Genomic DNA, 13,714 nt, shown 5'->3' on the forward strand with positions numbered 1-13,714 from the left:
GAGGGGAGGGAGGCAGCCTACACAATATACACACAGAGGTACAGACAGTAAAGGTGATGTTGCTATAGACTAAATGAAAAATGGTACAGATATTTATAGTAGTGTTAATGATAACAATCGTAATGTTAATGATTATAATAACAATAATAACAATAGGACTAGTAACAATAGTCATTGCAGCAGAGGGTGTCCAGCAGGAACACGGGGGCAGCAGGTGACCCGCAGCCACAGATCCAGACTCCACAGCTCCAGAGCCAGAAACACCTGCAGGAAGTGATAGGAGGAGAGAGGAGAGGGACGAGAAAGCACAAGACTACCAGAAAGGGGAGAAGTTGTGTTAGTAACATGCAATAATGGGATAAGGTTGCATACAGAGGGAGAGAAAGTAGAGGAGAGAGGAGCTCAGTGCATCATGGGAAATCCCCCGGCAGTCTAGGCCTATAGCAGCATAACGAAGGGATGGTTGAGGACTCACCTGAGCCAGCCCTAACTATAAGCTTTATCAAAGAGGAAAGTCTTAAGCCTACTCTTAAATGAGTGTTCATCAAGGAAATCTAGTAATCTACAGAATCATTTATTAAACAGAATCATTTTCCTGGACAATAGCTGACATAGATGCCACAGTGGTTACTAGGCTCTGATTTGTCCAAACATTTATGAATGAGGGAAATGACCCCTTTGTAACAGATTTCAAGAAAACAACCTGACTGTAATACAATATTGAACAACTTCAACACTGCACCCTGCATCTTTACTGTGCGGGGTCCCTATTGAAACTGTAGGGATTATTAGGGCCCGAACACGAACCGTGCGAGGTCCCTCAATAGCTCCCTATTGAAACATACTTGAAAACTCACCAAACTTTGCACAAAATTTTGTATTTTATGGGTTTCGTGTGGGCGTGGCAAAATGGCTCGCTAGCACCCCCTACAGAGCAGCCCCGGACTAAGTTTCTCTACGTGTACGAAATTTCTGTGTTACGTGTACCATGTCCAGATGCACAAAAAAGCCTCTTGGAGCCATGGCCTAAACCAAACACGAAGTCGGCCATTTTGTTTTTTGTATAATGTAATTTAATAAAACTAGAACTAAGTTACTGAAAATCCTGTTACTGAAACAAATAAATATACCTTACTGAAACATACTAAAACATTTCATCATATACCAAACAAGACATTTTGAAAGCTTGAAAATTGTCATTGTCTCTTTTGCCCCTCTGACAACACAACTGGCCCCAGCCTGGCCCCCTCAATAAAATTGGTCTAGAACCGCCACTGATCATGACCTGTACTTTGTAGTATGTGATGGTAAGCAGAAGGTCATCCTTGTCAAGGTGTTCATCTTTACAGATCTTGAGCCGATGCCCTCGCTGGATACGTGTGCATAATTGTTGCACAGTGTCTCTCCAGATGTAGATGGAATCAGTGAAGAATATTAGGTTGTTGCTATTGCTTCCTTCTTTTTGTTAATCAGTGAAGGGGACCTCTGGGTTTCCACAAGGTATATACTCCTTGTGTTTCTCCCTAGCTGTTCCAATCTTACATTTAGCAGGGTACTCTCATTGCACTCTCTTGCTCTCAATCTCCATGGCAGTGGTCATGCATGCAGATGCAGCAGTCAGCAGCACCCTTTAACTTTGCTTAATTATTTTTTACCTTTTGACAAAACCACCAGAAACCAGAACAGCGGGACCAAACGTCACCACAAGTGATCACACAGTTGTAAAAAATCTGATCTGACTCTCATGAGTGACAAATCATATGTGGGTCACCTTGGCCTGCAATCTGAAAGCAGCCTAAGATAAAATCAATCCCAAACCAGAAAGCCTGGATGAATGGATAGGTGAGGGCTCCATCCAGAGCCAAAAAGGTGCTTTTTCAGTCAGGTAATAAACATACAGAACTGCCAGAGCGAGACTGAAAGCTGGGATCAAGGAGGTGAAGCGGAGACATAAGCACAGACCGGAGAGAGACCTCAACACCAAAGATATGTGGCAGGCCATCAAAAACATCACAGGCTTGTTCTGGAATTTTTATGTTCTGTGAGTATTCTGAAATAGAGTCCAATGTCCTTTGAATGTTTTATTATCCTTGCAAAGAGTTCACACAACGTGTGACAAAGCGGTCTGTACGTTGTGTGAGTTGTGTCTACATAAGCTTTTTATATTCTTCAGCAGGTCGAAAAGCAGAACTATAGGTTACTGTGGAGCGTTCTAAGACAGGATGTGGCTGCAGTCACCATCAGATGCACTTGTCATGAGAGAGTGCAGTTGGACCATTCTACAAATAGACAGCTTAGACAATTCTGTGTCTTACCTTTGCATACAATAAAATATGGTTAATAAAGTTCAACACAAAATTTCTACGTCAGGCTACAAAAAAAGGAGCGCCCCCATCATGTGTGAGGCCCCATTACCAGATGAACATCTTTTATGCTCTCTCTGATCTCCTCAACAAAGTCAGCTGTAAAGTCTGTTCCACCTCCAGAGGACCAGCCTCTGTCAGTTACAGCTATGACAGTAGTAACAGCTGATGTAAGAAGAGTCCTGCTGAGAAAGAATATGAGTAAAGCTTCTGGGCCTGTTAACATACCTAGTTGTGTTCTAAAAACATGTGCCAATCAGCTAGCTCAGCTAGCAAAACTAAGGAGGTGATTATTTTATTAATTACGTTTATTTTTGGAAAAGGGAGGTGAAGACACACACTCCTGTCTGCATCAGTGGAGCTGAGGTGGAGCAGTTGAACAGTTTCAGGTTCCTGGCAATGGAAGCTCAGAAAAGGCTATATTTTTTATGGAAAGATTCCCGTGCCAAGTTTGCGTTAACTTTTACAGAGGAACAATAGAAAGCACACTGACTGGAAACATCACCAACTGGTATGCAATATGCATGGCCCAGGACAGGAGGGCTCTGCAGCGGGTGACTAAAACCACTCTGAAGATTATTGGTATAAATGGCTGAACTTACCCCAATACATTGGCAATATGTTTCTTCCCATACTCCTAGTCCTTTGATGGCTGTAACAGTTACCAACAATGATCCTTTTATTTTTCTTCTTGTCTTCTGATAAATTCTTTAATGTGGTTTCTCCTTTGGGATGTTGGTAACAGTGGCAGTTAACAGTTGACGGCTAGCTAGCTAGCTTGATAGTTTTTTGAAAACAATATTTCCTCTTCTGTTCTTGGCGATTAATGAGGTTACCTCATCTTTAGTCCTTTCTGAAGAACTTTTGAAGGATATTTCTTCAGGTCCAAGTTTGACACATAGCTCATCCTTGGTGCAACTACTCATGGAATCTTAGAATCTCTTATTAGATATCTTATCAGTAGACACAAATGTACTAGTAAAAATCAGTGAAGATGTTGAGTTAGCCTGTGGTAGCCGTCCCCCAGCATCTCCTGAGCAGCCAGGAAAGGGTGGCTGGGTGACTGTCCGAAGCAGGAATAGTCATAAGCATTCAAAGCCCACAGGTCACCGCCAACCTGTCACGTTTGAGATTTTCCACACTCAGTGACACATCAGCTGAGATACTGATTATTGGCAGCTCCTTTATGATAATGGATGACATTTCCATCTGTTTTAAACAGCTTGCCAATAATTTGCCAGCTTTATCCCCTGATTCATAGTATTTTTGCCTCATTCTAAAGAGTGAGAACTCTACTTTCTGTGACAATATACAATTGTACTCGCATATTTATTTCTCCTTTTTTTCCTACCATTCTGTTTCCCCCTGTGTTTTGCCTACCTCTCTGTGTCTCCTCCTCTCCCCCTGCGTGTGTTCTCCCTCTCTCTCTGCTCCTGAGGCCAGCTGACAGTCCACACCTGCACCTCATCAGCCACCTCCTCTGCCTGCCACACCTGTCAGCAATCAACTCCATCTCTGCCAGTATATCAACCCCGGTTCTCCACACAACCTCCACTTGATCGTCGGTGCTCCTAATCTGGTGCCTCTGCTCAACTCAAGCTCCTAAGCATCCCACAGAGTCTCTTTTTCCTGTTCTTAGTTTTGCTTGTGTCTTACCCTGTCTGTGTGCTCTTCCCTCAGGTTCACTCACCTTCATCCTCCATCGCGTCCTCCTGGCTCCCCCCTCCTTGCCAGAGTGCCAGCCACCCCACTCCTCCACCAACCTCTCCGGTCAGTCCTCCCGTGCCTCCTCTGGCCCTGGTTTCCCTCAGCTCCCTCGCCTCGACCCACTGACCATCAGATCCTATTACAGAGACTGGAACATTTAATTGGCATTCAAGGAACTGCTCTAAGCTGGTTTAAGTACTATTTATCAAATCAATTTCAGTTTGAACATGTTAACAATGAATCCTCCATGTATGCCAAAGTTAGTCATGGAGTTCCACAAGGATCTGTGCTCGGACCAGTCCTGTTCACTTTTATATAAGCTTGTTTTAGACAATATTGTCAGGAAACCCTCCATAAACTTTCATTGTTATGCAGATGATACTCAGTTATATCTATCGATCAAACCAGATGAAACTCATCAGTTAGCAAAACTTCAAATGTGCCTTCAGGATGTTAAAACCTGGATGACCTGTAATTTTCTAATGTTAAATTCAGATAAAACTGAAGTTATTGTTCTGGGGCCCAAGCACCTCTGTGACGCATTATCTATAGTTTCTCTGGATTGCATCGCCCTGGCCTCCAGCACCACTGTGAGGAATCTTGGAGTTATCTTTGATCAGGACATGTTTAACTCTCACATTAAGCAAATTACAAGGACCGTCTTTTTTCACCTACTTAATATTGCAAAAATCAGGAACATCCTGTCTAAAAATGATGCAGAAAAGCTATCTGGGTAAAATTGGGTTATTCTTTTTGACCCAACTTCTGGGTTAAATACCTGACCCAAATGTTGGGTTAAAAAAAACAAACATTGTAGTCAATATAACCCAACTTCTGAGTCAAAAGAACAACTCCAATATCTGGGTTGAAATAACCCAGAAATTAATTGGTCCCTTTTTTAACCCAGGAGTTGGGTCAAAAATAACTTAACTTGGGTTGCTATGCCAGTATGCCTTATTTTAGAAAATAAAACTTTGTTTTAGATTATCCTTCACGGTGTAGTGCAGGCAGAAGAATAAGAAGAGTCCAAAGTTCCAATTCAAACGTTTTTTAATAAAGTAACTCCAAAAGGTACGGGTAGGATGTACACACACTAAACAAGACTACACAGTAGAACGACCAAAGACTGACTGAACGGAAGGAACTAAATACTAACACAGATGAATGTTGATTAACAGAACACAGGTGGAACAGATGATGGTAATTAACTAAACACAGGTGATGCAGATGAACTAAATTAAACAGAAACCATGGAAACAGATGAGTGGCTGTAAAACAGAACAAAGGATGACATGTGACTAGGGGTGACTGTGACAATATTGCACACTTCAAGCACTTTTACATTTTTATTGCATTAAATTAAACTATATAAAAAAAAAACTAAACAACTCAAACATTCTCTCTCAAACATTTGACAACATTCAATAACTGGATTGAACTTAAAGCTTAAAGTCTTCAAACATTGGTTGTGTCATGTCATGTGTGACTTTAAACTAGTTAGATGTACATGGCAACCACAGATTTACCACAGCTAATGCTAGTCTCAACGTAGCAACTAAGCCATGGTAATTTTTTCAGCAAATGGTGCTAAACTAGCAACGAGGACAAGTTTGTTATATCAATACTGAAAATACTCGTTTACATGATGAAGTTGCACCGAGGGAAGCACAGGCCAAAACAGATCGAGCGCGAAGCGACAGTTATTTCAGACTGTTGTGAGAGAATTCCAGAACAACTGCGGGGTGGTTGTTATACATTCATGCCAATAAAGAAAATTTGAGAGTGAGAAAGCCAACCCTATAACCCAGAACATGGGTTACTCTTTAAAAAATAACCCAGAAACCCAAACAACCCAGGAATCAACACAATTAACCCAGAAAATGGGTTGAAGAAATAACCCAGTTTTTAGTGTGTAAATAATTAAGATGGTTAGTGTGTGTGTGTGTGTATGTAAATATAAATATATATATATATATATATATATATATATATATATAAATAAAAAAACAGTAAACGTGTGATTGTGTGTGTATATTACTAGACAAAAAAATTATTTAATATTTAAAAACAATAAAATATCAAACAATCAAAATAATAATTTGAAAATTAGTACAATTATCAGTCTGAGTTTATACTGGTTGTCCTCAGTTCGTGGCATGAGGAGATATATTTTGCAGCAATGATCTGAAATTTGGGCATTTCTCCCAGTAAAGAGGGGAGTTTCTGTGTGATCTGAATTCGGGGTATATTTGGGAAATGTTTGAAAAGTTTTTTGTCTACTTTGTTTTTTTGTTTTATATTTAGGTCAGGGGGTTAGAAAGTGCAGCTCTGTCTCTACCTGTCCTGTGTCACACCGGGAGCAGAGTCTTTCCTCTTGTGGTAGCCAGCTCTATCTGTGGCAATCCTTTTCTATGGCTAGGCTGTGTTCACTGTCTGTATGTTGTCAACATTTTTCTTAGTTTAGGACATTTTGTTGTGCTCAGGTAATAAATGCCTGATAAGGCAATTCCTTATTATCAGGTTGCTTGAAAAAGTCCATTAAGACTCTTCAGCTGATCCAGAATGCTGCAGCACGTGTTCTGACAGGAACCAGGAAAAGAGATCACATTCCTCCTGTCTTAGCTTCTCTGTATTGGCTTCCTGTAAAATCCAGAATATAATTTAAAATCCTTCTTAGTGGATGTTTCACAAGCATGGACCAGGTAAAGCAACAGTGTACACATTGGTGCAGGTGCAACTGGGTACAATGTTGGTTTCAGTTTCGATTGGCTTCCTCGTTAACAAACTTCCTCAGCGCACCCACAGGTGAAAATGCTATTGCGGGTGAAAATCACGAGTGCTGTGTCATTTCGGCCACTTCATAAAACAGCCCACTGCTGATGGAGAAAGTCAAGAGGGCCGATTTTACTGCATTATATTCCATTTTATTGTTATATTTTTAATTGTCACCTGCTGAATTTTGTGCTGCCATATATATACGTAATATATATATATATATATATATATATATATATATATATATATATATATATATATACATAAAGACATACATTTGTGCAGAAAATGTCTCCAAAATGCAGGAAATTTAAGTGTTTAATGCTCAAAATCTTCTGGGGGAGGACCCCCACTCATACATTTTATCATCGAATACTTATTCAAAATAGTGTCTTTCATCACACCCATATTTTCAGACCTTATCACCAGCTCTTTTCAACACAAAGTGACGCACTTGCTGTTACATACAGTAGGCCTACTGCTTATATTATTTCACCATCTGTAAACAAATGTAACCTAAGTAGTGAATGTGTGTTCATGGGGATACGTAGTAAGGTGGGCTGGCATGGCTACAGTGCCAGGGCTGAATTTTTGTCCCAGTCCGACCCTGCTCCAAAAGTAGAATGGGAGCCAGAGCGTTCAGCTATCAAGCTCCTCTCCTGTGGAACCAGGTTCCAGTTTGGGTTCAGGAGGCAGACACCATCTCCACATTTAAGAGTCGGCTTAAGACTTTCCTCTTTGATAAAGCTTATAGTTAGGGCTGGCTCAGGTGAGTCCTGAACCATCCCTTAGTTATGCTGCTATAGGCCTAGACTGCCGGGGGACTTCCCATGATGCACTGAGCTCCTCTCTCCTCCTCGTTTCTCCTCGTTTCTGAGACCATAAACTCATCAGGAAAGTGTTTACTGCGGTAATTATTCAACTGAGAAGTAGGGTCATTTTCCCATTATTTCTAATGGAGCCGGACTTCTTTTTGCAACCAGAAGATTCACCCCCTGCTGGATTTTCAATAGATTGCATGTTTCAGGGACTTCCGCATTGGCTTCATATTGTAGACCGAAAGCTTCCAGCTTGGTGTCACTGTGCTCATGCGGTGTGCGGGTTGGGGTCGTCACTTGCGCGCTGATGTTGATGATTGCGTGGCATTTTGCGTTTTGGTGTGCGCGCCACGGTCAGTCCGGGTGCCGCTCTTCTGCAGGTTCCGCCTTTTACTCTCCGATGGCATTGCGTTGTCAATTGGCATTTGGATGGCCGGTGTCTTTGGCGTTTGCTGGTCGGGTCGGGGTCTTCTGTGTTCGCGTCGCGATTCGTCTGGGAGTTGACTTCTCTCCCACCCCTATTGGCTACTGGGGTTCTTGCCTGCCTGTCGCTGGAGTCGGTGTGGCGCGGTTGTGGCATCCCACTCTCACTATGAACTACATTCTGTAACACATTATGTACACAAACATATACACACACATACAGACACACACACTCAGACACATACAGTCTCACATATAGACACACACTCTCATGTTCTCCCTGGTAGAATTATTCTTGATGTTTTTCATTCGTTACTTATTTAAATTAATTGTTATTATTTTAGTTCTCATGGCGGTGCTGTGTTGTTTATTTGTTGCCTGATTTTTTTCTGGTTTTCATTTCTCTCTCAATTGTCTTCCTTTGTCAGCTGTTTATTGCTGCTGTTTGGCTGGTTGTCTCTTTGTTTTTGTTTGTGTGTTTGTTGTTTGTTTCTCTCCACCCCAAGCCCCCTCCCCGTTCTCTTGCAGGTTTTGTTGCTTTCTGCAATTGGTGTTTCCTTCTGCTATTTCCTGTTGTCCCCATCCCTGTTCTCTTACAGGTGTTGCCCTCTCTCTGTGCTGTGTGTTTATGTGGTGTTTCTGTTCCCCATCCCCATGTCTGTCCCCTGTCAGGCCCAGTGACAAATAAATTTGAATAAATAACCATACAGATAATGGAGTATATTAATACTCTCTTGTTAAAGTAAAATCTGTCTGGCACAATATGGTATCCAGCTCCTCATACTCATACCAGGCTGCTGGGCAGGACAGGTTAAAAAAAGAAAAAAAACATTATGTAGGCCTACAGTGAATAATCTCCAACACCGTTTTTGTATTTAGAGGTGGGGGTTGTTGAAACTTAATACCACTCTGTCAAATGTGGCAGTCAAAAACAGCAAAGGAGGTGGGAAAGCCCTCATGAAAAGATTTCACCACACCTCTTGTAAGGGTGCACCAATAAAAAAGAAGAAATTACAGGTCAATGCAAATAATCCAGGTATTAAAACACATTTTACCACACCAGCCGTTTCTTTTTTGTACACTAGAAAGATTAGGTCACCAAACCTATATAGAGCCCTAAACCCACACATTTAAAATCTTCTAAATTGATGTGTGGCTGACTGTTCTGACTGTTCAACCACCAAACAGTATTAAACTATTAAAGCTATAAGTATATTTTAACGCTGGATAGCATTATCGAGGAGTTTTGTGGTCAAACCAGATTCTGAGTCATCTATGGGATATCTAACAGCAATAGAGAAATTACATGTGGGTAAGCAGATAATCAGAGGTATGGGGAGACCTTGCCTAAATCAGTCTCTTTCAGCTTTATTTCAAGAATCCCTTACTTGGATGGCGGAAGAACTATTTCAGGGTTTTATTTCTGGCGTTTATGTCCCAAAACTAAACACACTGTTTTACTGCATAGTGCAGCCTGAAACAGCCTTTTTGGTTTATAGTCTGAATAGCAGATATCAAATATGTTATAAAAATAGCAATAATTATTTCAAGTAGTAATTTTTTCTACCTTTGAAATATACAGCAATGTGTAGTTACCTTCCATACCTTTGACTCCTGTTGCACTGTGTTTTGAAGTTGGATAGCTAACTTCAGCCAATCAGGTGTTTGTAGACTTTCATCTACATGACAAGCTTTGTTTGACTCTGCCTGAAAATAATAGGATGGAATTTCCTTTTCACTTCTGCTGAAAACTACCCCATGGATTCAAAGGAAAACTCTATCAGCAAGATGCTCAATTACAGAGGGAGAGAGAGAGAGAAAGAGGGAGAAAGGGTGGGGTGTCTATGAGAAAGGATGACTGAATCATTGAGACTTTGAACCTGCCAGCAATCACAAGTGGGCAGCGGTGAGGGTTCAAAATAGAGCACACCTCTCTCTTTCTCTGCCAGTGTCTCACACAGACACACACACATACATGCAAACACATAACACACACACACAAATAGCAAATGTAAGACTTCAATGATGATCATTATTATTGGTGTGTATGTGTTTCAAGTCAACAGAAATTTCCCTTCTACTGTAATTCCTCAAATAAACCAGCAGGAGGCATCATTGGTTTGTTTTTAATTCAATTGAATTTTATTTATATAGCACTAAATCACAACAACAGTTATCTCAGACTGCTTTTCATAAAAGAGCAGGTCTAGACCATACTCAGTAATGTTATTTACAGAAACCCAACAGTTCCCACCAAGAGCAGCACTAGGCGACAGAGGCAAGGAAAAACTTCCTTTTAAGAGGCAGAAACCTCGAGCAGAACCATGGCTCAGGGTGGGCGGCCATCTGCCTCGACCGGTTGGGGGGGAAGGAGAGAGAGAGGGGGGGGGGGGGGGGGGGGGAGGCAGCCTACACAATATACACACACAGAGACAGTAAAGGTGATGTTGCTATTGACTGAATGAATAATGGTACAGATATTTAAAGTAGTGTTATTGATAACAATTGTAATGTTAATGATTATAATAACAATAATAATAATAGGACTAGTAACAATAGTTGTTGTAGCAGAGGGTGTCGAGCAGGAACACGGGGGCAGCAGGTGACCCGCAACCACAGATCCAGACTCCACATCTCCAGAGCCAGAAAACCTACAGGAAGTGATAGGAGAGAGGAGAGGGACGAGAAAGCACAAGACTACCGGAAAGGGGAGAAGTTGTGTTAGTAACATGCAATAATGGGATGAGGTTGCATACAGAGGGAGAGAAAGTAGAGGAGAGAGGAGCTCAGTGTATCATGGGAAATCCCCCGGCAGTCTAGGCCTATAGCAGCATAACTAAGGGATGGTTCAGGACTCACCTGAGCCAGCCCTAACTATAAGCTTTATCAAAGAGGAAAGTCTTAAGCCTACTCTTAAATGTGGAGATGGTGTCTGCCTCCTGAACCCAAACTGGAACCTGGTTCCACAGGAGAGGAGCTTGATAGCTGAACGCTCTGGCTCCTAGTCTACTTTTGGAGACTCTAGGAACCACAAGTAACCCTGCATTCTGGGAGTGCAGTGCTCTGGTGGGGTAGTAAGGTACTATGAGCTCTTTAAGATAAGATGGTGCCTGACCATTAAGAGCTTTGTAGGTAAGAAGAATGATTTTAAATTCTATTCTGGATTTTACTGGAAGCCAATGCAGAGAAGCTAAGACAGGAGAAATGTGATCTCTTTTCCTGGTTCCTGTCAGAACACGTGCTGCAGCATTCTGGATCAGCTGAAGAGTCTTAATGGACTTTTTCGAGCATCCTGATAATAAGGAATTGCAGTAATCCAGCCTAGAAGTAACAAATGCATGGACTAGTTTTTCTGCATCATTTTTAGACAGGATATTCCTGATTTTCGCAATATTACGTAGGTGAAAAAAGGCAGTCCTTGATAACTCCAAGATTCCTCCCAGTGGTGCTGGAGGCCAAGGCGATGCCATCAAGGGAAACTATATCTTTAGATAATATTTAGAGGTGCTTGGGCCCCAGAAAAATAACTTCAGTTTTATCTGAGTTTAACATTAGAAAATTACAGGACATCCAGGTTTTAACATCCTGAAAGCACATTTGAAGTTTTGCTAACTGATGAGTTTCATCTGGTTTGATCGATATAATATAACATATCATCTGCATAAAAAATGAAAGTTTATGGAATGTTTCCTGATAATATTGTCTAAAGTGAAGAGAACTGGTCCGAGCACAGATCCTTGTGGAACTCCATGACTAACTTTGGCGTGCATGGAGAACTCATCGTTAACGTGTACAAACTGATATCGATCTGATAAATAGCACTTAAACCAGCTTAGAGCGGTTCCTTTAATGCCAATTAAATGTTCCAGTCTCTGTAATAGGATCTGATGGTCAATGGAACAAGTCTTTTTTCTGATGGAATTAAGAGGTCATTAGTAATTTTCACCAGTGCTATCTCTGTGCTATGATGAGCTCTAAATCCTGATTGAAAATCCTTAAATAACCTATTGGTATGTAGAAAGTCACAGCTGTTTGGCGACTGCGTTCTCAAGGATCTTAGAGAGAAATGAAAGGTTAGATATAGGTCTATAGTTGGCTAAAACATTTGGATCAAGTTTGGGCTTTTTCAGAAGAGGTTTAATTACAGCTACTTTAAAGTACTGTGGTACATAGCCTGTTGATAGAGATAGATTGATCATATCTAGTATAGAAGTGCTGACTAAGGGTAAAGCTTCTTTAAGCAGCCTAGTCGGGATGGGGTCTAAAAGGCAGGTTGATGGTTTAGATGAAGATTAGATGAAGATGAAGATTTAGTTTAAGTACCACATGTGAAAGCCCTACAAGCCTTGGACCATTTCTAATTCTAACCATTTCTGGATAAGAAGGAACACATCACTTTATGGAGATATTAGTTAAATGCATGAACTTCCTTTATGTACATTTTGCAGACTTGGCTTGATTGTTTTGTTTTTGTGGCACAGTGGTGCTGTCGGTGACACCTGCAATGCACTATAATATCCTTTCTTTTCAGCCTCTTTTCAGCTTCTCTTTCTCTGCATAGTCTCTGTCCACATCAATTTATTTTCCCCTGTTGATTTAATATAATCAAATAAATCACATATGCCATCATGGTGGACATTTACATTTTTTTTTTATGTTTGTCTGAGGAGGAAGGGAGAGGAAGCCTACAAGTGATGCAAAGATGTAGATAAAGAGAAAAAAATATGTAGAGCTACTCATGCCACATCTGTCCACTAGATGTCCACAGTGGACTCTGTTGACCATCTGATAGCCCTTGTTTTAGTCAGCCTTCCTGTACAGCTGCTCCTTGTTTGTTCATTAGCTTCCCCTACATATAGGGAGAAGTTTTTAATATGTTGGTGCCTAAGTGGTTGTTGATACCTGTTTGGATTACCTGCTAAATCGCTGAGGTGTTTTTATGGTGACAACCACCTTATCTAGGCAATGGCGGTTCTAGACCAATTTTATAGAGGGGGCCAGACTGAGGCTAGTTGTTTTGTCAGAGGGGCACATTCAATCCAGGACAAAAGAAACAAAGGCAGCGTTCAAGCTTTTAAAATCTCTTGTTTAGTATATAATGTAATGTTTTAGTAACTCAGTTATTTGTTTCAGTAACCGGGTATTTTCAGTAACAGTGAGTAGTTAGTTTTGTTGAATTACACTTTTCAAAAAAAAAAAAAAAAAAACAAACATTCCTGTTAACTTAATCTCAAGTTACAGTACATTCTTTGATGCCACACTTCTTTGTAAGGCTTAATGAACAGTATAAGCTCTAGTGTACTAGAAATTCTCTGGATCCCAATTTGTATCCCACTATAACTTTTGCTAGGAAAATAGAAACTATACTAAACGATAGATGGGGCCACACTTGGCATGACAGTGGCGGTGGAACATCCTAAATGATCCGTCTAGTTGAGACACATTTGTTCTGCCTTTCGCATCAGCACCATATTGTCGCAATATATTACTAGGACTATTGTAGACTTTTCTTTCAGAATGGGGCCATAGGGGCACAGCATTGTGTAGTGGTGTGTTTGACAGAGAGGACCAAAAAGCAACGCTCAGGATGAACAGGTTTTATTAAAGGGAAAATAGAGGTTGAGGGAG

Source organism: Micropterus salmoides, unplaced genomic scaffold (genome assembly GCF_014851395.1).
Source record: "Micropterus salmoides isolate LMB-PRFRI ecotype aquatic unplaced genomic scaffold, ASM1485139v1 Ms_hic_scaffold_9, whole genome shotgun sequence".
Classification (NCBI taxonomy): Eukaryota; Metazoa; Chordata; class Actinopteri; order Centrarchiformes; family Centrarchidae; genus Micropterus; species Micropterus salmoides.